The sequence below is a fragment of the Panthera pardus genome, unplaced genomic scaffold (assembly GCF_024362965.1).
Source record: "Panthera pardus isolate Hobbes unplaced genomic scaffold, ASM2436296v1 HiC_scaffold_13, whole genome shotgun sequence".
Classification (NCBI taxonomy): domain Eukaryota; kingdom Metazoa; phylum Chordata; class Mammalia; order Carnivora; family Felidae; genus Panthera; species Panthera pardus.
This window is the reverse complement of record NW_026526688.1, coordinates 22644018-22656417: the sequence shown is the minus strand read 5'-3', so window position 1 is coordinate 22656417 and position 12400 is coordinate 22644018. Positions and strand designations below refer to the sequence as shown.

At 37.8% G+C, this 12400-nt stretch overlaps 1 protein-coding gene across 2 annotated transcripts in view; it reads right to left on the bottom strand.

Moving 5' to 3' along the window:
• MSR1 (macrophage scavenger receptor 1) overlaps nucleotides 1-11784 on the bottom strand; it is an 81243-nt gene extending 69459 nt beyond the window's left edge. For both annotated transcript variants that reach the window (XM_019466754.2, XM_019466755.2), the window contains exon 1: nucleotides 11619-11784. The gene's annotated coding sequence lies outside the window, so the exon portion shown is untranslated. The remainder of the gene's footprint in view (nucleotides 1-11618) is intronic.
• Between the last annotated feature and the right edge of the window lie 616 nt (nucleotides 11785-12400).

The window sequence follows — 12400 nt, the reverse complement described above, 5'->3', positions numbered from 1 at the left end:
CTCACGTGACAGAAAACAACTGTTTAGCTGAAAAAAAAAAAATTCCCTTAGAGCTAATAGTTGTGCAAAACTTGGAGCAAATATTTCCTGTGATCTTTTATTAGAGGTTCTGGATAGAACAAAGAGTTATGAATGATTTATAGCAAGTATCTCCAGTGATCTTTTATCAGAGCTTCATGAGCCAGGTTTTCTTGGGCCAGGACATCTGTTTATCACTTTAGAGAGACAAAGTCTAGTCACTAGAGTAGGAACCACAGGAAAAAAACGGAATTTTTCCATATTGTTTTCTTTCAGGGCTTCCCTCGTTATAGACTGGTAGCAACACAAGTGTGTCTTTTCAGCTTAAGCACATTTATATTCTGTAACACAACCTATGCCTATGTCTCTTTAAGATGCATCAGAATCATTTGAGAGGCTTGACTGATGGGCCTCACCCCCAAAGATTCTGATATTTAAGGTGGGGGACAAGAATTTGCAATCCTGGGGGGCCTGGGTGGCTCAGTCCATTAAGAGTCCGACTTTCTCAGGTCAGGATCTCACAGTTCGTAAGTTTGAGCCCCAGGTAGGCTCTGTGCTGACAGCTCAGAGCCTGGAGCCTGCTTCGGATTCTGTGTCTCCTTCACTCTCTGCCCCTCCCCCACTTGTGTTCCCAAACATTAAAAAAAATTAAAACAAAAAAAGAATTTGCAATTCCAACCAGTTTTTTGAATGATGCTGCAGCCACCATTCTGAGGACCACATCTGAAGAACATTTTGCAGGGGGAAAAAAAAAAAATTGCGTGACTTTTTCTTGGAAACAGTTCAGTTCACTTGATTGATAAATTTAGCATAAAGTCAACATCTTCTGATCATTTCTTATTTTCTGTAATGCTGAGTTAGGGATTTAGTACAGCTGAAGTTTTAACTGAGTGCACAGGCATCTCTAGGGCACCAAACTCATCTCCTGTCCGGGAAATGGAGGGTAATCATTCACACGCAAACATTCATCCTGCTCTGGGGAGATTGGCAAGTAAGGATGTGACTTCACTGTCAATATATATTTTTAAGGATTACTCAGGTGATTCTTTATTTTGCAGTTTGCAATGACACTCCTCGTGTAAGCATCATTCTCTGGATTGGTTGTAGTTCCTGTAAACCCTGATGATTTGACCAAGGACCATCTTTAAATGGTTTGGCCATGGGACAAAGGGTACACAGGTAGAAGGGAAGGCCCTAGATCCTCTTTCATTAGGGCAGAGACAAAGAAAAAGAAACAGACAATTATCTAGGAAAATTGACCATTATAGAAACCCAAACTGGATAATTCAGATGGAGCCTCTCCTGCTATTTCCCTGGTTTTAATTTATTCTATTATTTGATTGGGAGGATAGCTTTACTTGCCAAGCAAAACAAACACTTTTAAAACCTGAGACGACAAGAAAGCTTAGCTGAATTCATTTTAAAACTATAGTTCAAAGCACTTGGGACTATGTAGCAAAGGTTTTTATCTTTTAACTCAGCTTATAAAGAATGAGCTCAAAAAGTACACATTTATACATACCTTGCCATTTAACTAGAAATCTTGTCCTGTCAGGCTGCTTACTGTCCCCTTGTCCTTGGCCATGACCATGGCTTTGCCCTAATATTTGTGGTACGAGAACTTCATTTTCACTTAAATGCAAAAGAAATATCTCTTATATTACTTGGTCTTCCAGATGGGAATATTTTTGTAAAAAAGATGAAACCTCTTGAATCTGATATATCTCTCTAGACAGTGAGCTACATAAGAGGGGTGACCATGTCTGTTTTCATTCAATATTGAATTAGCAAGAACCTATAGCAACCTATAAGAAAGAACAAATAAATATTTGCTGAATGAATGGTCTAGACTTTTTTTTTTTTTTTTGGTAAGGTGGAAGACTTAAACATATTAGTTTTGTTTTTTTAAACAAGATGGAGGTTTGTAGCTATTGAGACCACAAAGATGTGCTTCTGGGGCACCTGGGTGCCTCGGTCAGTTAAGTGATTTCAGCTCAAGTCTTGATATCATGGTTGGAGAGTTCAAGCCCTACATCAGGTTGTGTGCTACAGCACTGAGCCTGCTTGAATCTTCTGTCTCCTTCTCCCTTTGCCCATCCCCCACTCACATGCTCCCTTTCTCGCTCTCAAAAATAAACATTAAATTTTTTTTTAAAAAGAGGTGGGGGTGCCTGGGTGGCTCAGTCCGTTGAGTGGCCAGTCATCTTGATTTCGGCTTAGGTCATGATCTCACAGTGTGGGTTCAAGCCCCGCGTTGGACTCTGCACGGACAGTGCGGAGCCTGCTTGGGATTCTCTCTCTCAAAATAAATTAAAATAGATGTGCTTCTTTCAACAGAGAAATTTCTAGTAAAATAGGTTGTGTCCACGATTCAGATTCATTCCCTTCCTTCTCTTTCTTCCTTCCTTTCTTTCTCTCCCCTCACTTCCTTCCTTTCCTGCATCCCTACTCTTTTGATAGCTTTCTTGAACGTGAACCACATCTTAGGGCTGGGTGACTAAGTCATGCTGTTGAGACACTGCCATTCATCCTACCCTTTTCCTTATCAGCACCCATTTTTATTTTGTCAGCTCCAGTAGGCACCTAGCTACGGCCACACCTCATTGTAGTTCTCAAGGGAGGATTATGAGCATCGTGGCTGGGACAAGTCTTCTTTGCAAAAGACCATCTTTGCTGTAGAGGGTGTTTATCATCCCTGGTTGCCACCCTCTCCATGTCAATAATGTTTCCTAGTCCTTATATTATTGCTTCCCCGCCCCCCCCAAAACAATTCCAAAAATTTTATCCCTATAACATTTCCAAATACCAATTTGTCTTGGAGAACTGCTCTTCAACATAAATCCCCAATGTGGATAGAAGGTCGGGAACTTTCTCTCTGCAATATTTGCCGTGAGCAATCTGACTGTTAACATGTCTTTAATGAAGATTTGTTTTCATGAAAAAAAAAAAAAAACATCTTCATGAACTTCAGCAACAACACAGATTGCTCAAATTGCTTTTTGGAGATAGATATCTCTCAAATCATTCCCTGTTTATGTATACATATACGACAACTCTTAATGTCTATATAAATGCTCTTATAGAAAATGTACACATTTTATTAAAGATGAAAGAAGGTGGCAAGTCCAGAATGATAATTTACTGATCTAAGTTTGCCCTCAATAAAGCAGGATGAATTATTTTTATCCATATACTTGTTTAGAAGTGCCACATGTTCTTTCAACTAAATTTGTAATTTAGAACCCACAGGCTTAAAGGACTTTTCTTCGGAGAAAGAAAAAAATTCCACTTTTTTTTTTTTTTTAAGTGGCTCTAGAATGCTAGATGCTACACCATGAAAACAAACCAAAAAAAAGATGATATTAGGATATTTTCTTTTTTTATTTATTTTCTTTTTTTGAGAGAAAGAGAATATGAGTGAGCAGAGGAGAGGGGCAGAAGGAGAGAGAGATGGTCTCAAGCAGGCTCTACTCAGCACAGTGAGCCGGATGAGGGAATCGAGTTGGACGCTTAATGGACTGAGCCACCCTAGGTGCCTCTAGGATATCTTCAATCAATGACCTGAAGGCAGAAATACCTATTCCCCACGCTCCTCCCCCCAAAATACCTATCGCTTCATGTAGGCCAGTCCAACAAATTCCTATTTTGTGTCTTTATATCAAGCACTGTGCAAAGCACTAATATGCCAAGATCAATGTGTATAGAATATTCACAACCACTAAAGTTCTTATGCATTAATATGGAAGAGTAAAATCTTTAGAAGTAATATTCTGACAGTGATACACACACACACACACACATACACACACACACAAACACACACACACAGCATAGACGCAGTCCAAAAAGGAGTCATTAATTAGTCATCAAGTGGGTGGTCAAGGTGAGAACACAGAAAAGATGATGCCTTTATCCAAGTTTTGATAAGTGAGCAGGAATTAGAAGAATATCCTAGGGATGGCAAATCTATTAAAGGGCACAAGGGCATGGACGGCATTGAAACTTGAGAGGATCAGCATCACAGAAGCAGCAGTTCTGGACAGAGGGCTGAGCAGACGAGCCTAGAGAAGCATGTGGCTGGGGTAATTCTATTCATCAATTTCTTCTTTAATTTTGTTGATTGCATAAATTTATCTGGCTTTCACAACTTACCCAAAATATATTATTGAGGAAGTACCTATACAAATTAAGTAAAAAATTATTCTTTGCGTTGGCAGTTGTGATCTGGTTTACATTACAAGTGATAAAATATGCACCACCCATTAAATATCTTATTTATCTCCCTTTCATACAGAAATAGAGCTGAGGCTCAATTTTGTTTTTCTTTAGGCCTCTAACCTTTCATCTACCTTTTATGGACTTATGCAGATGACATTGTACAAGTTATTGTATTTCAAAGTATAGTTTCTTTGAGTCGATATTTTAAAACCTTGAAAAAGAAAATCCTCTAAGATGTATCTACAAGTAGACTAGTCTAAGTGACCATATGTGGGCTACATAAAACCCCTGAGAGGTACGGGGGTGGGGGGGTCCTGGAAGGGAGATGAACACTCAAATCTGTGGAGTAGAATGGTGAATGAAAATACTCCCCTCTGGCTACTCCTGTGCACCATGGGAAATTCTGTTTGTTTTCCAGGACAGTGTATGAGAGATGGTGGTTAATCTTGAACTGTATGAAACACTGGCGTAGGCTTTTCCAGAAAAAAAATGTTAAAAAGCTGCTTAGGCTAATCATAGATGGTGCTGTCATAGGACTGCTGGTATTTTCTATTGTTACTTTCTTTTGTTCTTAGACTCCATACTCTTTCCAAGAATCTCATCCACTTCTGTGGCTTAGACTATTATCTGCATACTGACCAAGCCAGTATATTCAGCTCAGATCTCAAGTCTCAGAATCATATTTTTAAAAATAATACAACTGGTCACAATGGTATATTTTCCACATTAACCTAAGTTTTCTTTTTTCTAGAATTTTTTATGTTGGCATATCATCCATTCATATTACCTGTTATTATAATTATTTATTACCTTCTATTCGTTGTGTACTGGGACATACATGATGCAGCTGGACATATGGGTATATATATTGGTAATATGGAGGTGCTAGCAAAGCATGATAACCCAAACCAAAAGTTAGGGCTTTATTCCAGATTACTGTTACCCACAGGACCCATATCTGACTGTAAAACAACTTCTGACTTCCCTGGAGCCATTCCTTCCTCTCTACCTCAATTCTTCGATTTCAGCTCATTTTTTATCTACCCCAGCCTTGCATCTTGGATAGTAGCAATGGGGTGGGCAATTAAGTGGAGAATCCAAGAGGCATTAGAAAAGAGGAGGAAATTAAAAGAATTGATGAACAAGCACAAGAATGTAGCACTTAAAGAATGGGACAAAAAAAAAAAAATCAGAGGAGACAATATCTTTCAGGAAAAAAAAATTTGCGGGACATAAAGTTGACAACCAACAGGTTGAGTGGGCAAGTAAAGGAAGAAAAGCAAGTATTTTTGCCAAGAACCTTTGACATCATGGTAAAAAAAAAACAAAAAAAACAAAAAAAAAACAAACAAAAAAAACAAGTCAGAGTCATGGAAAATAAAAAAAAGAATTTCAAGACGTAAAAGGACATCCATAACCTGCCACGTGGAATTTGAGCTGTTTTGGTTGTATGGTAGAGGCAGAAGCAGACTTGAGAAATCCCAAAGGAGTAATGAGTACAAATGAAAGGTGTTAAGTGTACATCAGAAATCTGGCCACAGCCAAGCTTTTCTGTTGAGAAGGGACAACTGAAGAATGAAGGCGCTAAGACCGTACACTGAGGGGAGTTTTACTTTCCCTGCTCACTCCTCATCTCCCAACCTATCCCCTCTTTATCTCCTAGAAATATCTAGCCCGGAACTGTCTAGACGTGTATACGCAACAGCCTAATAATGTCACTATTTGGATTTCTAGTATGACCCGAACCTAGAGGTCTTCCTTGTCCCCCACCTTCTCTTAGCCTCCCATCCAATCTACCATCACATCTTGTCAGTTTGTTTTCAAATCCTCGGCAGAAACTGACCGCTTCTTATCACCTCTGCTACAACCATCCTTGCTCAAGCTTCATGATCCTGCTCACCTGGACTGTTTTAATAGCTCCCTAACTGGTAAGGTTTACTCATCCGCTCCAAACTTGTGAACCCCTTCGCATCGTGCTCAGGTCCTGACTAAAACCTCACTGTTTCATACCTTTCTTGAGCATCACATTTAAAATTATAACCTACCTCTTTCACTTCCTCTTCTCCTTCCTGGCTGGATTCCCGTCCTTTCCCCCGCCCCCCCCCCCCCCTTTTTTTATTCTTTATTTATTTTGGGAAAGAGCACATGTGTGCATACACAAGTAGGGGAGCAGAGGAGGCAGAGGGAGGGGGAGAGGGAGGGGGAGAGGGAGGGGGAGAGGGAGGGAGAGAGGGAGGGAGAGAGGGAGGGAGAGAGGGAGGGAGGGAGAGAGGGAGGGAGGGAGAGGGAGGGAGAGAGGGAGGGAGGGAGGGAGAGGGAGGGAGAGAGGGAGGGAGGGAGGGAGAGGGAGGGAGAGAGGGAGGGAGAGAGAGAGGGAGAGAGAATATGAATCCCAAGCAGGCTCCTCACCACCCACACAGAGCCCAATGCAGAGCCCAACACAGGGCCCGATTCTACAAACCAAACTGTGAGATCATGACCTGAGCCAAAATCAAGACTCACTCAACCGACTGAGCCACCCAGGCACCCTGCTGCCCAAATTTATCACCGACTAACATGCCATACTTTTTCCTTATTTATCTTGTCTATTGTCTGTCTCCTTTCACCACAGATCCAGGATTCAGGAGTTTTTCTCTCTTTGGTTTAATAAACTAAGTTCCTGCCATTTCGCACATATATAAATGCGTTATAAAAAATTGCATAAATAAATGAAATAAAGAATTTTTTGCAAGATGATTAGTTTTCATATTTGGGGTTATTCCTCAAAATAAGTTCATACTTCACTCATGTGGAAGTTTTAAAAGTTCTTCTGTTATACATTGGGAAATGAAAGGTCCTTCTCTGAATTGTGCATAAGAAACTGAAACAAAAATTTTCACCTCCAACGTTCTCACTTTACCTTCAAATCATTTATTAGACTTGCCAGATTACTTTAGTTCTTTACTCTGATTATTATCATTGTAAATTTTTTTGGACATGTTAGAGAACATACTCATGTAAAGTTTTGTCAGTAGCCGGTGAACAATTCAAACAATTCGAATGTGTCTTTAAATGTCATTTCCTACGTTAAGAGAAAAAGTAAACTGACTCAAGTTGCAATTCCTACCAAATGTCAATGCACTGAAAAAGGGTTGTGAAATCTTTTGAGTTTGTATAATCTATTAAAAGCATGTTCTCATGAGAAGTGAAACACATCTCTGCAATATCAGCTTTTTATAAAGTCAGGAAAAGTTTACAGAAGCTACAATAGGAAAACCATAATGAAAGTGTTTCAATGTTAATCTATTTGGAAACATACCCTTCAGTTTTTCCTGTGTTTATTTTAAAAATATTAAAACAATATGAAAGATACATTGGGTCAAATAAAAGAAGATTGCTAATCCTATCATCTGATAAGGGCTTAATGTTCGATGTATGTAAAGAACTCATACAGCTCAACACCAAAAACAAAAACAAACCACGAAAACAAAAACCAGCTGCATTAGAAAACGGGTGGGGGAACTGAATAAATATTTTTCCAAAGGAGACATACAGATGAGCAACGAACATATGAGAACAATCTCGACATCACTCATTATTAGGAAAATGCAAACCAAAACCACAGTGAGTGTATCACCTCATACTTGTCAGGGTGACGAGTATCAAAAAGATAAGAAGTGACAAGTGGTGGCAAGGACGTGGAGGCAAGGGAACCCTCGTACACTGTTGGTGGGAATGTAAATGGGTTCAGACAATGTGGAAAAAGTACGGAGTTTCCTCAAAAAATCAAAAATATAAATATCATATAATCCAGCAATTCCACTTCTAGGGATTTATCTGAAGAAAATAAGAACACTAACTCGAAAGGATACATGCACCACTCTGTTAGAGTATTATTTTTTAAGTCTGTTTATTTTTGAGAGAGAGAGAGAGAGAGAGAGCAAGCAGGGGAGGGGCAGAGAAAGAGGGAGAGAGAGAGAATCCCAAGCAGGCTCTGCACTGACAGTGCACTGACAGTTCAACCCATGGGAGGCTTGAACTCACAAACTGTGAAACCATGACCTGGGTTGAAACCAAGAGTCAGCTGCTTAACCGACTGAGCCACCCAGGAGCCCCCATTGTAGTATTATTTATAATAGCCAACATATGGAAGCAACCTAAGTGTCCATCAATAGATAAATGGATAAAGAAGACATGCTTAAGATATATATATGATGATTACTCAGCCATAAAAAATGAAATATTACCATTTGTGACAGCCTAAGATAGGCCTAGAGGATATTATACTAAGTGAAATAAGTCAGACAAAGACAACTACCATAATTTCACAAAACGGGTAAACAAACAAAGCAAAACAAAACAGAAACAAACTCATAAATACAGAGAACAAACCAGTAGTAGTCAGAGGGGACGCGATAGGGGTTTGGGCAAAACAGGTGAAGGGGATTAAGAGGTACGAACTTCCAGTAGAAAATAACGAAGTAAGGGGCACCTGGGTGGCTCAATCGGTTAAGCGATCGACTTCAGTTCATGATCTCACATCTGGCTCTGTATTGACAGCTCAGAGCCTGGAGCCTGCTTTGGATTCTGTATCTCTCTCTCTCCCCGCCCCTCCCGGGCTCACGTTCACTCTCTTGCTCTCTCGCTCTCAAAAATAAACATTTAAAAAAATAAAATAAAATAACTAAGTAACTAGAGATGTAAAGCACAGCATTGGGAATACAGTCATTATTAACACTGGAATAATTTTGTATGGTGACAGACGGTAACTAGACTTATGGTGATCACTTTGTAATGTACATAAATGCCAAATCATTATAGTGTATACCTGATCAATACAATATCATATGTCAACTAACTATACCTATACTTCAATAAAAAAATGGTCACCTCATCACCTTAATATAAGAAAAAATACCTTCATATGTAGCCATGTTATACAGTTAATATCACAGTGTATATTACCATCTGGTCTCACACATTTCCCTTAAAATCTTATCAGTATTTTTATACTTCAAATTATTTTTTTCAAATTAAACAGATGGGCCAAATAATAATTCATCAAATGTACGTATCTTATTTATATACCTATTTACCTATAATGTAACTTAAAAAAATTTTTCCCTTCTCTTTGGAGGGCAATGTTTCACTAATATAGATGATGATATTACAAATATTTGCATAATTTAGCTTTGTTCTTTTTAATAAAAAAAGTTTTTTTAATGTTTATTTAGTTTTTAGAGAGAGGGAGACAGAACATGAGTGGCAGAGAAGAAGAGACAGAGGGAGATGAAGAATCGGAAACAGGCTCCAGGCTCTGAGCTGTCAGCACAGAGCCCGTTGCGGGGCTAGAACTCACGAACCATGAGATCATGATCTGAGCTGAAGTCAGACACTTAACTGACTGAGCCGCTCAGGTGCTCCTTTTGTTTCTTTAGGATAATTCAGCATATGTTGCACTACCAGATCAAAGAAAAATTATTTAAACTTTTTGGTATCTATTGCCTGACAACTCTTTAAAAAGATCATGGGAATGATTGAATGAATCAATGAATGAATGAATAAAGGTTATACAAATTCACAAAGATTCCAGTCATAGAGGAACATGGCAGTTTTTAGGCAAATTTACCAGTATTCAGTAATAATATTTTAGAATCACTTAGATTTTGATAGGCATTAAATGATACCTCAAAGTGGCTTTTATTTGTTTTACCTATTAGTGTGGAGATTTTTTCAAGTAATTATTGTTTATTTTTCTTCTCGGGTTTTTTATTTTTCTTATCAATTGCTTATACATCCCTAGTAGGAGTTTCTTTATGTAGATATGAATAAAGTCTTCATATGTAACATATATTTAATGTATATTCTTTCTTCTACGAGTGTTCCTTATTCAGATTTAGCATCAAACTCTTAATTTCATCTTTAAGATTCAGGGTAAATAATAACTCTGTAGCCTTATTATTTAAAAACAAAAAGTTGGGTGTTGTATGAACAGTCAAAAGTATATATGAATGAAAACAGAGTTAATAGGTTTCCAAGCGCTCTACACTTAGGGAATATATCCATAAAAGGGATTAAGGTCTGGATGGACATATCCATATCGTGCCTGATGCTACTGACACCCAACCTTGGCAGTGAATTCATCCTTGAATTGGAAGTCTAGGTCTGAATATTGGCTGTGCCATTTCCTAGCCATGTGACCTTTGGCAAATATTTTAATTGGATGTTTTTATATATGTAAAAAGGATTAAAGTGTCGGTTTAAGAATTATGAACACTTAAAATATTTTTTATACATTTCCTGGTACACAGGTAATATCCATACATAATCACTTTTAAATACCATTTTTGCTTTTTAATATGGACTTTTCTTCTTTTACCTTCGTAGTATCTCCATGAGACACACGGTATTTTCTCCATTTTACGAGGTTAGGAAACTAAGACCTAAAATGTTTAAGTGACTAGTTAATGTTACACGACTAGGAAGTAGGGAGGTTTGGATTTGAAGATAGGCAATGTCTTAGAGAGTATTACCTCCTAAATGCTGCATAAAACATTTACAATCTCAGTTCTGTGACTTTTCTATCACTATTCTCACATGGCCAGTGAGAATGCTAACCCCCATTTTGTGCTGTGTAAATCTTACCCGTTCTTCAAGAGGAACCTAAATTCACACATCTCCATAAAGATCTTTGCAAATCCTTTCCCCCTAAGTGATTTTGGCCTCTCCTACCTCACCATAGTAGTTATCCACAGCACTCTTACAACTACTTAAGGTGCTCAAATCATATTATACCTATTTGCCTTAGATCATGGACTTCCCGGAGATAGATTATATTTTTCTGATCCCTTCCCTACATATAGTTCAGTAAAGTGCTTATAGTAAATATCCGACCAATATTTGTTATATAAGCAAAAACAGGTAATAATATTAGGTTAAAGCCAAAAGTATTATAAGAAAAGGAAATGAGACCAATTAAAATATCCTCAATCCCATTTTGAATAAAGTCAACAACTCTTAAACAAAATATGGACAATTACATGCCAAAAATTTCTTGCTAGTTTAGCCTACAAAGTATTTAATATATTTCATATATATTTATGTACACACACATTTTTTGCTCCCAGAAAACCTAGCAGAAATCTTTTTTTAAAATCACTGAAACAACCAGACGAGATAGTGATTAGGATAAAAAACTCTATAAAAAATCAATTATATATGTATGTGTGTGCATGTATATATGTGTATACATATATATATACACACACACATATATATACATATATACACACACGTTTATACATGTCACCTATCTCACACACACACACACACACACACACACAGTAGACACATACAATCAACAGAAGCAATTTTGGAAAAACATTAAAATAAACTTCTTTTACCGTTTGTCCTAAAGACGGCAGCACTGATTTATCCACTTCCCTCTCTTTACAATTGAGACCTAAAATCTTTATCACATTGTATTTCAGCATCTGGTCCATGAAGAAAGGAAATGACACATTGGTGTGTTGAAAATTTTTCTTAACAATGCATTTCAATAGTACTCTCATCAGTGCACAAGTTTGCAAAATCTAAATTTGTAAGATAACTCATTCCTCTTCCCATTTAGGACATTACAAAAGAAAAGAGAAGTAAAAAGAAAAAGAAACAAGGGTTATGGTTAACAGGATACATGATGTGTGGCAGATTAATTTTTCCCTTTCTATAAAATACGTATGCCTTCTATAACATTATCACTATTATTTTTGTTTAATCTCACTGTCTTCTATTAATTCTAATTATCTCCTCTTTCATATTCTACATGAGGGAAGACTCCATGTTTAAGTAATTTTTATTTCACCCTCTTTCCTGTAACTCTTACCTTGAGCTTCAAACACAAAACATAGGAGGGAAGGAATATGGACACCTACTAAGTAAAAGTAATCGTCCAATAATGCTCACTTCAGCTCTATCTATAGTGATGTTAACATTTATAGATCTCTTTTGAGCACCTAACAAGATGTTGATTTCCCCAGGAGTGCAGTGAAGCAAAGAGGTCTCACACATGGGTTCCAGGAAAAAAACTGCCTTCACCTTCTACCGCCCTTTCAGCATTTCTGCTATGCATCTCACTTAATCACAAATCCCAGTAGAACACACATAAAAGCATACACCATTCGATTAA